The following is a 13,835-nucleotide window of genomic DNA, read 5'->3' on the forward strand; positions in this document are numbered from 1 at the left end:
GATTTTGCGATACTGTATACGTATGTTGTTAAAGTTACGTAGGTTTAAGAGTGTAGAATATATTTAGAAACGTAAGTAGTGTTTATAAAAGTGTGGAAAAGGTTAAGGGACTGGGTGGGAATGGTTTATAAGTGTGTGGGAAGGGTTTATAAAGCCATAAAATATATGTAAATACTAAAATAAATGTAAGGTTCCTACTTCGCAGATTTTCACCTACCGTGGGGAAGGGTCTAGAACATAATACCCGCGATAAGTGAGGGAATACTGTACGTGAGAACTTACTAGAGGTCAGCAGCAGTTCTGGCGCTGGAGATACAACAATGAGCAAAATAACTACGTGTTCCTCCCTTCGTGAGTAGGGATACCACATTTAGTAAACAAAAATAACTACAAGACACTCAGTAGAACGAATAGTTTTCTAGTATAAATATATCCCATGCAGCTTCTGGGACATCTTCATACTGAAAAATTAGTTTTTTCTAATCTGAAATTCAGATTTAACTGGGAATCCTGTATCTGCTAAGCCTATTCCTGCAGCTTACATTCTAGTGGGAGGAGAGCAACAACAGACATATATTAAGTGTCAGGAGTTGATAAGTGTTATGAAAAAATTGAAACGTAAGGGGACGAAGAGTGCCTTTGGAATAAGGGGTTATTTCGTTATAGACTGGGAGAAAGAGAGGGAGTGAGTTGTGCAATGGTCACTGGGAAGGAGTGACCTGGAAGATCTGGTGTGGCTGGACCTGAAGAGCAAAGAGGAGAGAGGTGGAAAATGAGGTCAGACAAGCATCAGGGGCCTGATTGTGCAGGGCCTCCCGGACAGCGGTGGTGAGGACTTTGGAAAACCATTGGTAGGTTAAGCTGAAAGGATGCGTACTTTGGCTTAAAATTTTAAAGGCTCACTCTTGCTATTGTGTGGAAAAGAGAATGGGAAGAAAGAGACAAGGGAAACCAGGAAATCAGTCCACATAGAGATGATGATAGACAAGGGTGGCAGAACTGAAACTGGTGAGCGTTCTGGAGCCTTCTTGAAGGTAGAGCTAATAATATTTACTGATGGATTAGATGAACAGAGTGAAAGAAAGAGGAGTAATGGAGGACTCTAGAGTTTTAGGGTGGAACAAATGGAAGAAGGGAATTGCCAGTTACTGAGATGGTGAAGAGCAGGTGTGGGGCAAGCTTGAGAAGCCAATTCAATATCAAACTACTGTTTGGTATGTCCACTTGGAGTTCTGGGCAGAGGTTGGGACCTGAAATATAAATGTGAGAGTTATCAGATATAGATGGTGTTTAAAGCAAGTTTTTAGCTACATTGTAGAAAATCACTAAATTTGTGTTGTGGCAATTACACTGTCATTCTTACTGTGGAAGTAGAGCTGTCTTTGTTCAGGGAGACACACTCAAAGCTGCGACCTGTCTTTTGTTTGTCACCTACTAACAATGACCCAATAAATATGTGATGCTCTCATAAGTGGGCAGAGTTGTATGAGTGGAGTTTTGAAATCAAGAGACCTGATTAAATAATGCTTTTAATACTTACTATCTTTGTTAGCATGGAAGCCATTTAAATTCTCTGAACTCCAGTTTTCTCTGAAAAATGGGGACAAATGAGAAGATGCCTGTGAAAGTGCTTTTGAAACCCTGAATTATGGTTCAATTATTGCTTTTATTGTCTCCTTTTGTTTGTAGACCCATGCAGCCCAACACAGTAGCCACTTGCTATATATGACAATTTAATACAATTAACTTAATCAACATTAAATACGTTTAAATTAATTCCTCTGTCTTATGGCCACAATAGGGGAACATGGCTGAAGAACCCGCAGAGGCATCACCCACCTGCAATGACCCTGGTCAGCCAGACCCTGCCCTCTGCAGGTGGAGACCTCTTCCAGGACTGGCCAGTGGGCTGGTCATGGGTGAGGAGACTGGAGGAGTGGAAAGCTAAGGGGATGCTTCTGCTGGATCTTTTGTTTGGTCCCTCTGTCCGTCCGCCTGTTTGTCTATGGATCTATAGATAACACCCCTCCTGTGCTAGGTAAACATCCCATAAGATGATGAGTCATCCTCTGAAAACTGTTGGCCAGGTGTTTCTTTTCTTTCAGAAGCTCTTGGCACCTCTCTGGTCTCTTTCCTCAGACCTAGAACCCTAAAGACCAGAGATTAAGCAAACCCTCTCAGAGTGAGGGTTCTTGCACTGAAAAGCCCTGGTGCCCTCCTACACTGGGACTTCCCAAGGCTGTGATCCATCTTTTCATTTGGGGATGTTCATTGTATGACCCTGTGTCTGTGGAGCTCTGTTGCCTCATATGCAGTGTGAGCTTGGGTAAGTCACTTTGCAGTTCCCATGCCTTAACTTTTCTGTCTGTAAAATGGGAATAAGAACATTTCTTACCGGCCTTCTGCTTGGTGCTTTTTGGGGGAAGAAGTGGCATGATAGTGCTTTATAAACCAAGAAGTGACTTGCAGAGTGGGTGATGCCTGTGGAATCCTAGTAGCTCTGTGGGGAAAATGGGCAAAGATGGCTTTCCTGTGCTCAAAATCCCATCCTGTGTAAGTGGCAAAGCCAAATCTTGAGACCCTGTGCTACCTTGGAAGACTCCACAGAGCACTATCATGTGGCACAACTGAGGCACACAGTGGGGGCAAACCCACTCAGGGTCATAGTTAGAAATCAGTTCTAGAGCTCCTAATTACTGGATGGAAGCTCTTTAAGATTTCAGAGTCCTCTTTCCTCTGGGATCTAGGTCCGTATCTGAACTCTGCCACTGGCAGCTGTGTGATCTTGGCCAAATTGTTGAGCCTCTCTGAACCTCAGTTTCTACTTTTGTAAAATGTTGGTAATAATAGTACACAGATCTGGCACTACATGATTTGTGGGGCCCAATGCAAATGACAATGCAAGGCCCTTTGTTAAAAAGCAGGAAAAGTATTTTTTGTTTCTTTTGTTATTTCTTGCTCAACCTGTCATGTTGTTCATTATTCACTATTGACTGTTGCTCTCACTTGGGCATAGGACTAATTACAGGGACATAGGACCCTGCCTCTGACTTGACATGAACCTTCAGGTCAACCCTCCCTGCAACCAGGCTGCTGCCTAGGACAGAAGTAGGTCAGGGCAACAGGCAGTTGAGAACCTATTTTGGGGAAAAGATGGTGGAGAGGTGATGAGAGGAAGGACTACGTGTGAGCTGAGTCTCCAGGTCCCCAGTGCATGCTCCAGTGTTCCATTGGACTTCATTTACAAAACACAAATTCAAAATAAAATTGTTGAGAATTTCAAGTTGGGAACCACAGAACATTAAACCCTAATTGTGGGGCACCCTTCTGTGCAACTACACTGATCACACACCCATGAAGTTGGCCCTGATAATATCTAGCTCATAGAGTAGTTGTGAAGAAGTAATGTGGGGACTTTGGGCCTAGATGGAGGCCTAGACCGACATGCTACGTCTCCCTCTACAACTAAGAAGGACTACAACTACCTCATAACTAGAGACAACCAGAAGTTCCAGAAAATCAAGCTATATGGAAATCCAACAAACAAAGATATAAATAAGAAATATTCATCCAGGCAGGTAGGAGGGGCGGAGCCAGGGCAGAGAGGATGCAGTGTGTTGGCGGCAGCGGCAGGCCGGTGGAAAGCGCAGCACATGTTTTAAAAAGTCAGGAGGGACACCTGGGGAGCGCTCCCAGCACCAGACCAGACCGTGCAGCTCACGGTCCCAGCGCTGGGGACAATAAAGCCTCATTGCTTCTGACTGTGCAAATCAGTGGGGGTTGAGGCGGAGTAAGAAACTACCGGTCTCTCAGCGGAGTCCACTTGTTTAAAGGGCCCCCACAGTCCTAGGATGTCCGCAGAACCACCCACTCTTGGAACAACAGCCAGGGCAACAGCTAGAGAGACGCGCCAGTCCCATACGGGAAGTGGGAGAAGTGCCTGGAAAAGGGGCGAGTGCTGAGCAAGTGGCATTGTTCCCTTTCAGACCCTTCCCCCACATACATTACCACAACATGGTGAAATGGATTGCCCTGTACTGACGAATACCTAAGGCTCCATCTCTTACAATGTAACAGGTGCGACAGCTCTACCTAAGACACAGAGGCAAACAAACACAGGAGCCTGTCAAGATGAGGAGAAGTATGGCCCCAAAGGGTGAACAGATCAAGGTTCCAGTGGGAGAATTAAGCGACGAGGAGATAGCCAACCTAACAAACGAGGAGGTAGACAACCTAACAGATGTAGCCTTCAAAACACTGGTGATAAAGATGCTCACAGGCTTAACAGATACGCTTAAGTAGGACAGACACATAAGGGAAGAAGCAAAGGCTATGCTAAATGAAATGAAGGAAAATCCACACAAAACCAATGGTGAAGAGAAGGAAACCGGGGTTCAAATCAATGATTTGGAACATAAGTAAGAAAAACACCATCAACCAGTACAGAATGAGGAAACAAGAATTGAAAAAAATGAGGAGAGGCTTAGGAACCTCTGGGACAACTTTAAACGTGCCAGCATCTGAATCATAGAGGTGCCAGAAAGAGAAGAGGAAGAACAAGAAATTGAAAGCTTATGTGAAAAAATAATGAAGAAAAACTTCCCAAATTTGGCGAAGGAAATAGACATACAAGTCCAGGAAGCACAGAGAGTTCCAAACAAGCTAGACCCAAAGAGGACCACACCAAGACACATCATAATTAAAATGCCAAAGTTTCAAGATAAAGAGAATCTTAAAAGCAGCAAGAGAAAAGCAGAGAGTTACCTACAAAGGGGTGCCTATAAGACTATCTGCTGATTTCTCAAAAGAAACTTTACGGGTAAGAAGGGGCTGGCAAGAAGTATTCAAAGTAATGAAAAGCAAGGACCTACAACCAAGATTACTCTATCTAGCAAAGCTATCATTTAGAATAGGAGGGCAGATAAAGTGCTTCCCAGACAGGTAAAACTAAAGGAGTTCATCATCACCAGGCCATTATTAAATGAAGTGTCAAAGGGACTTACTTAAGAAAAAGAAGATCAAAATTATGAACATGAAAATGACAACAAATTCACAACTATCAACTGAATCTAAAAAAATAAAAATAAAATCCAACTAAGCAAACCAGAATAGGAACAAAATCATAGGTATGAGGACCATTTGGAGGGTTATCAGCTGGGAGGGAGAAGAGGGAGAAATGAGGAAATGGTGCAGGGACGAAGAAGCATAATTGGTTTGTACAACATAGACAGAGGGAAGTTAAGAATAATATAGGAAAGGGTGAAGCCAAACTTATATGCATGACCCATGGACATGAACTAAGGTGGGTGGGATTGCTGGAGGGAATGGGAGTACTGCGCAGAGGGGAGCAAAGGGAAAAAAAATTGGGACTACTGTAACGTAATAAAATATACTTAAAAAAAAAAAAAGAAATAATGTGCCTGACTCACAGTAAGAGCGTAATAAATGTCAACTGTTCCACTGATGTGATTAATTATCAAATGTGATTTATTACAGATTTATTAAATGTGATTTTGATGATATATCTTCATTTATCTAATAGAAAATGCTTCTTTCATCTATTCTGAGAACTCTCTTTGCAATAATTTTTTCCTGGTGTTTTGCCATGGTTAAAAAGTGGGGAAGGAACAGAAATGAACATTTAATGATACTTAGGTATCAGGCATTTTGGTTTAATCCTCACTGCAATAAGCTAATCTTCACTAGGCAAGCATTTCATCCCTGCTGTAACTGAGAAGAAAATTGAGGCTCAGGGATTGCAAGAGGCTTGCCCAGGGAAATACACAGGACATCAGTGGCAGATGCTGGGGCTTGAATTGGGATTTGTCTGCCTCTGAAGCCTGAGTTCTGCGCCCAGTGTCCCATGCCATGCTGACGGAGCCCACTGTCTGAGCCTTTGTCTGCCGCTGAAGCGTCTTCCTTCTCCTGGGATGGCCTCATCTGCTTCCCCTGGCCCCTTCCCCATTCTTTCTGCTGTTGTGCTGGCAGCTGCATCCTGTACCTTGATGGGAGGACAAGGACAATGGGAAGGGGAAGGATTGGGTGGTAGGAAAGGGCCAAGCTCCAAGCTAAACAATGGTTTATTTCCCATTGCGTCCCAAGCAGCCGGAAGCAGCAACTGGTTCCCAGGATTATTGTGGGCAGCAGTGAGGGCTGACCTGCTGGGATTCTCCAGGCACAGCCTCCTCTGAGTCGTTGCAAGTTTTGTGCCTCAGCTGTGTGAATAGCTTCAGTTTCCCCATCTATTAGCACTCAGAACAGGGCTCAGTCCTGGGGGACCTCAGGGACTGTTTGCTGAATTATCTTATAGAAAGAGCAGAGGAAACTCTGAAGGGTTTCCAGGCATTGTTCTTCATCTTGGTGACCCTGTCCATTCATTCATCCATCCATCGACCCACCCACCCAACACTCCTGCCCTGAGGGAGCCCCTACTGTGTATGAGGCCATGAAACACACCAATAATATCCAGGCTCTGCCCTGCAAGAGTTCCCAGGAAGCAGGCAATGGCCCCTGGGGGCGAATGCCACAGAATAGGTTTAAAAGGTTTTATTTATTTATTTTTAGAGAAAGGGGAAGGGAGGAAGAAAGAAAGGAGAGAAACATCTGTTGGTTGCCTCTTGCAGGCCCCTAACTGGGGACCTGGCCAGAAACCCATGCATATGCCCTAACAGGGAATCAAACTGGCTACCTTTCAGTCTGTAGGACAATGCCCAGCCCACTGAGCCACATTAGTCAGGGCTACAGAATAAGTTTACACTGGAAGAAATAAGAAAGCAAGTCTGGAGTGACAGTGTTTATTTTAGGATGAGAACAATGATCCTGGGAGGAAAGAACCCGAATCGTGGCCTCCAGCCCACCTGCCCTCTTCTCTAGGGGCTTGAGCAGGAGACAGGGCTGCAGCTGCCCATGGAAGGAGCACTGAGACCAGCACATCTGGGTTCGAGCCTCAGTCTCTCCATCCACTAGCTGTGTGACCTGAGACAAGTTCCTTTTCCTCTCTGAGCCTGTTTCCTCTTCTGTAAATCAGAACTAACAAAGCTCACCTCCTGGCAGTGCTTGTGCGAAGAATTACATTTAAATGGTGGGCATTAGAGGAATTTAAGGAAAATGGTAAGTGCATTGCGTGTGTAGGTTGGCCAGGAAACACCTCTTATTTGAGCCAACAACTTAAAAACTTAAATAGCACAGGGTGGGAGGGAAGGTTGATGGAATCCGGAAGGGAAGGCTCTTCTCAGTGAAGAAGGGCGTTGGGTGTGTGCTCGAGCGCGCTTCCTTCATTAAGGCTGGGGGTTTGTGGGTAGAGTAAATGGTGGGAGTCGCTGAGTCAGCAAGTCTATTCCTGGGTTCAGCAGGAATAGAGGAGGCTGCTTGGGACCTCCTGAGTTCTTTCTGAGGAAACTGGCTTTGTGTGTCTACATCAGCCTAAGACTGTAGCTCGAGCTCTGTCTGATTGATACCAGACCCTACTTTTCTGAGAATACGCATTGGGGCAACAATAAAGGTATACATGAACTTGTGCTGCCCTCTGCTGGTTTCTTGGACAACTGCATGTCTTAGATGGGAACAATTTCCAGTCACACAAATGAGGTCTCCTATGTCCAGCCCTGTGTTGGAAAGTGGGGACACACAGACAAGATTATATTCCCATACTCCTTCTGTTTAGGAGCTTCTGGTGTGTGTGTGTGTGTGTGTGTGTGTGTGTGTGTGAGAGAGAGAGAGAGAGAGAGAGAGGGAGAGAGAGAGAGAGAGAGAGAGAGAGAGAGAGAGAGAGAGAGAGAAAGAGAGAGAGATGGCATCAGGTAAAGTTTTTGAAAGAAGGTAAGTTTTTAAAAATATTTCATTTATTTATTTTTAGAGAGAAGAGAAGGGAGGGAGAGAGGGAGAGAAACATCAGTGTGTGGTTGCCTCTTGTGCGCCCCCAACTGGGGACCTGACTCACAACCCAGGCATGTGCCCTGACTGGGAATCAAATTGGTGACCCTTTGGTTTGCACACCGGCACTCAATCCACTGAGCCACATCAGCCAGGCCTGAAAAAAGGTAAATTTTCATCCATCCATCCATCCATCCATCCATCATATGTTTATTGGGTACTTAATGTAATCCAAGCCCTAATCTTTGTGCTAGAGCTATAACAGGGAACAAAGTACACAAAATCACTACTTGCAAGGAGCTTACATTCTAAGGAAGGGAAACAATTCATAAAGAAGATGGGTTAATATATATAATGTTGGATGATGAGTACTAAGGAGAAAAATAAAGCAGAAAGGAGACAAAAAGTATTGTTGGAGTGAGTGTGACTTCTGAAGTAACATTTGAATAAAGATCCAAGGGCGAGGAATTTTAGCTTCTTAACATGATTGAGTTGTACTGGACTTTTTCTCCTGAATAAATAACTAGAAAACTGGACAAATATATGACACAATTGTTTAGACATTGGACAACAGTTACCCTGTTTCCCCAAAAATAAGACATCCCCCCAAAATAAACCCTAGTACAATTTTTTTCAAGCTTAGAAATATAAGGGCTCCCCTGAAAATAAGACCTAGCGGCAGCCATTGCTACAGCTCCCCCCCAAATTCTTGATGGAATTCAGAGTTTGGCTGGTTATGCTGATGTTTGTGATGATGTGACTACAGTATATTAATAAATTTGATTTTTTGTTCAACAATAAATGTGAATTCTTGTTCATGGAAAAATAAGACATCCTCTGAAAATAAGACCCAGCGCATCTTTAGGAGCAAAAATTAATATAAGACACTGTCTTATATTCGGGGAAACATGGTAACACAGGATTGTGATTCCTAAGAGAAGGAAGGCAAAGTGAGCCTGATGATCACCCTGGCTGTAGGCCCGAAAGCACTTTCTGGAAGGGCAGAGAGGGGAAATGCTAGTAAAGAACAGGAGTATTTTTGTGTTGAGGAGAGGGATATTGAAGTTTGAAAATGCTGTCAGATAGCATTTGGAAGAAAGAGTATCAAAGAGGAAGAAGATACTCAGAAAAAAGCTCCAGAAATGTATATAGGGGTCTCCCTTGAAACTTTGTCCAAATACTAAGTTGTGGCCCTGGCCGGGTAGCTCAGTTGGTTGGTAACATTGTCCCAATGCACCAAGGTTGAGGGTTTGATCCCCAGGCAGGACACATACAAGGAGCAACCAATGAAGGCATAAATAAGTGGAACACAAGTCAATAGCTCTCTCTCAAATCAATAAATACAAAATTTGAAAAGAAATACTAAGTTGTGTATGTACAGGATGAAACTCCATGAGTATGGGCAAATAATAACTACCAGGGAGCGATCATTTCCAGAGTTTAGACCTAGCTGGGAGACATTCGTGTTCTAACTGGCTAAAGAGGAGAGAACTTGTTTAATACCTGGGGTATTCAGCAGAGACCTTAGAGGGGTCATAGCAGTAGGGCTAAAGTAGCATTGAAGTAAAGGCTACTCTAAAGCTACCTTATAAAGCTTAAAAAAAGGATAATACTGAACCACAAGTAACTTATTTGCCTGCCGAAACAAAACAAACTGATATTCTTTAAAGGAAGGAAACAAAATTTAAACTCTCAACAATGGAACACTCGCAAAGTCCAACACCCAATAAAATCCCCACTTGTGCATTCCCATATGTGGAGTGCCGCTGGGCTTGTTGATTCTGTACCCTCCCTGAGAGCTGAGATGGGAGTGTGGGTGTGCCTTCAAGAGGTGGAGGGAGGGACCTGAAAAGCAGCACCATGGACAGAGGCCTCGTTGATTCATTGCTCCTCAGGGTTCAGGCCAAGACAGGAAGACTCATTTGGAATTTTTGGCAGGCAAATCCCTGAAGACAAAGACTGACCCTCCAGGCTTCAGGAGACCAAAGACAGAGAAATAGAAGATCAGGAGACTGTCAGCCCTGATCTAGCCTGAAAGGATGTCTTCGTGATTGCTCTGGCCTCCTCTCTGGTCTTCAGGACTACCAGCTCACCTGACCCTAAACTCCATTTCATCCCCACAGTGCTACCAGAGCACTCTTTCTGCATCTTGAATCAGAGACCTTGGGGTTCTGAAAAAAGATAGTTTTGGACGGTATGTCTTGTTCTACTTCTATCCAGATCCCCAGTGTCATAGTAGCTTTGATGGAGTTTCACTGCCCAGACAGGGTGAGAAATGGGGGCCCCTGCCCTGGTCACTTTCCTAGTCCCCACCCCCACTCTTTTGGTTGAGACTATTGGATGTAGCTCAGAAATTGCATATTTCTTTATTCTTGTTTCTCGTAATGACCTAGTTCCCTTTCTGCTCAGCAGTCATCCTTAGCAACCTGTACACCCAAACTTTCTAGCCTTTTGTCTTTGAATGTTAACTTTCTATGAAATGCCCTTATATGCTTCTTTTACCTAGATAAATCCTGGGTGCTCTTCAATGCTTCAGTGCTTCAATGCATAGGTGTACCTGATTCTGGAAAGCCTTCCCTGATTTCTTCCACGTTGCTTAGGTGTCTCTTCTTCCTTCTCCTCCTCTTCTTAATTAACACCAGTTGCACAAAATTGGATTATTTGTAATCTTGGGTCATCACACTGTCTTCATTAGTCCTTGCACAAACCTCTTTTCCTCTCTCTTTCCTTTCCTTCCTTCCTTCCTTCCTTCCTTCCTTCCTTCCTTCCTTCCTTCCTTCCTTCCTTCCTTCTTCCTCTCTCTCCTCTCTCTTTCTCTCCCTTTCTCTCTCACACACACACAAATTTACAACCCAACCCAAGAAGTAACATCAGCAGAAATTATTTTTAAGTATCCATTCCCTTTTCCATCTCCAGTAAACACCATCTTGAAGTTTGTATTTGTTATGTCTTTGACTTTCAACACACACACATACACTCATCATGTTTAAATTTTTTTTTTGAAATTTATAAAGAGTATCACGCTGTATGCAGTCTTCTGAAACTTGCTTTTTTCTTTCAATGTAAATGTTACCAAGTTTCATCCAAATTGTAACATGGGCTGTAGTTCAATTTTGCTGCTATACGTAAAATATTCTTTTGTGCAAATATATCACAATTTATTTATCCATTTTCCTGTCAATGGGCATTGGAGTTGTTTTCATTATTTTTCTATTAGAATCAGTACCGCTAAAAATATTGTACATGACTCCTGGTGCATGTCTCCTTGAACACACTCACACTTACACACATATATGTACATATCTTGATGAGTAATTTCCATGTTGTAGAATATATAAAAATTAAACTTTAGAAGATAATGCTAAATTATTTTTCAAAATGGTTCTGCCAATTTACACTCCCACCAACAATGTATAGTAGAATGAATGACTTATGTTTTTAATATTTGCTATTGTTAGACATTTTAATCTTTGTAAACTGAATAGGGGTAATTGGGATATCACTGTAGTCTTTTTTAAATTATATTTTATTGATTATGCTATTACAGTTTTTCCAATTTTCTCCCTTTGCCTCCCCCCTGTCAGCACCCCACCTACTCCCTCAGGCGATCCCTACACTGTTGTCCATGCCCATGAGTCATGCATACATGTTCTTTGACTACTTTATTCCCTATGCTGTACTTTACATCCCTGTGACTATTCTGTAACTACCTACTTGTATTTCTTAATCCCTTCACACTCTTCACCCATCCCCCCAATCCTCCTCCCATTAGGCAACCATCAAAATGTCCTCTGTATCTATGATTCTGTTTCTGTTATGCTTGTTTATTTTTTTATATTCAATTGTTGATAGATATGTATTTGTTGCCATTTTATTCTTCATATTTTTTACTTTCTTCTCCTCCCCTTCCTCCTCCTCTTCCTCCTTCTCCTTCTTCTTCCTCAAAGAGAACCTTTAACATTTCATATAATGCTGTTTTGGTGATGTACTCCTTTAGCTTTTTCTTGTCTGGGAAGCTCTTTATCTGTCCTTCAATTCTAAATGATAGTTTTGCTGGATAATGTAATCTTGGATGTAGGTTCTTGCTTTTCATCCCTTTGAGTACTTCTTGCCAATCCCTTCTAGCCTGCAAAGTTTCTTTTGAGAAATGAGCTGACAGTCTTATGGGCACTCCCTTGTAGGTAACTAACTGCATTTCTCTTGCTGCTTTTAAGATTTTTTCTTTGTATTTAACCTTTGGCATTTTAATTATTATGTGTCTACAGGTGGGCCTCTTTGGGTTCATCTTTTTGGGGACACTCTGTGCTTCCTGCAGTTGTATGTCTATCTTCTTCACCAAGTTAGGGAACTTTTCTGTCATTTTTTTCCAAGTAGGTTTCCAATTTCTTGTTCTCTTTCTTCTCCTTTTGGCATCCCAATGATGCAAATATTGGTACTCTTGAAGTTGTCCCAGAGACACCTTACACTAATCTCATGTTTTTGGATTCTTTTTCCTTCTTGCTGTTCTGATTGGGTATTTTTTGCCTTTTTTTATATTCCAAGTCACTGATTTGATTCTTAGCTTCATCCACTCTACTGTTGATTCCTTGTAACTTGTTCTTTATTTCAATTAGTATATCCTTCACTTCTGACTAGTTCTTTTTTATGGTTTCCATGCCCTTCTGTATGCTGTTGAAGTTCTCACTAAGTTTCTTGAGCATCCTTATAACTAGTGTTTTGAACTCTGCCTCTGATGGATTGTTTATCTCTCTTTTGCTTTGTTCTTTTCATGGAGTTTTGTTTTGTTCTTTCACTTGGGCCATATTTCTTTGTCTCCTCATTTTGTTAGCCTCCCTGTGTTTGTTTCTATGTATTAGGTAGAGCTGCCATGTCTCCCTTTTTTGGTAGCCTGGCCTAACATAGTAGGTGTCCTGTAGGGTTCAGTGGCACTATAACTGGGCAGCCTGGGGTCCAGCTACTTACCACCTTGTACCAACTGTGCCATTAAGGGGCACATACAAGATTGTGGTCACTAAATTTGGAGGTTCAGATTCGCAGACAATAAAAACCCTAGGTCAAATGTGAATAACTAAGCACTTTACTAAGCAAGAGCAAAGGGAAAGCAAGAATCAAGACCATACATCGCCAGATGGGAATTCACCAACACCTGAACATAGATGCCGGGGAATCTCGAAGACAGCATTCAGGGTCTGACTGGGAAAGTTCTGAGTGAAGTGTCCTTTTCTCAGATGAGATTCCAAAGTCTTACTTTGGAGGTTATGCTTAAATATGTTTTAGACAAAAGTGGCTATGCACCAAGGGCCTTGCATGACTTAACTAACCAACAGGTCCCTCTGGGAGAAGGGGCCAGTTCTGCTTGAAGGAACAGTTAAATATTAAAAGTACTAATCTCCCAGGGAGAAGGGCCAATTCTCCCTGGGAGAGAGCGCTCCTATATTTATTCTTACAATAAGGTTACTGCTCAGGCATAAACAGGGAGGAGTCTCAATGTCCCTTTAACCCGTCACTAACATAACACGAAGATTTCCAGGGGAAGAAACTAGATTTTTATTAATGGAGTCCCCAATTTGAGGGGGTGGAAGCATTCCTCCTTTGAACCAGTCTCATCCATAAAGCACAGAAAACCAGCCACCCCCAGTACTAGAGTGAGCATCCAGATACCTCACCCCATCTTATCTGTCCTTTTGGAGTCTCAAGATGGTGGCCACACAAATGGGTCTCCATCTTCCAGCTCCAGACTCTCTCTCTGGTACCAGTCACCCTCACTCCACAGCAGCTTTCTCTCTCTCTTGGGGTCTGAGGTGCACTGCCAGATCACTCCAGATGGTTGTGCAGGGGAAGCTTGATCTGTGGTGCCCTAGTCCCTGTGGCTGCCTGCACCCCTGGGGTTGAGGAATGTTCCCAGCTCATGCCTCCACGTGCTGCTCCCAGTCTCTGTGTGCTGCTCTCAGGGCGAGAGAAGG

This window comes from Furipterus horrens, unplaced genomic scaffold, assembly GCF_987537825.1.
Source record: "Furipterus horrens unplaced genomic scaffold, mFurHor1.1.pri manual_scaffold_3, whole genome shotgun sequence".
In the NCBI taxonomy this organism is placed as follows: domain Eukaryota; kingdom Metazoa; phylum Chordata; class Mammalia; order Chiroptera; family Furipteridae; genus Furipterus; species Furipterus horrens.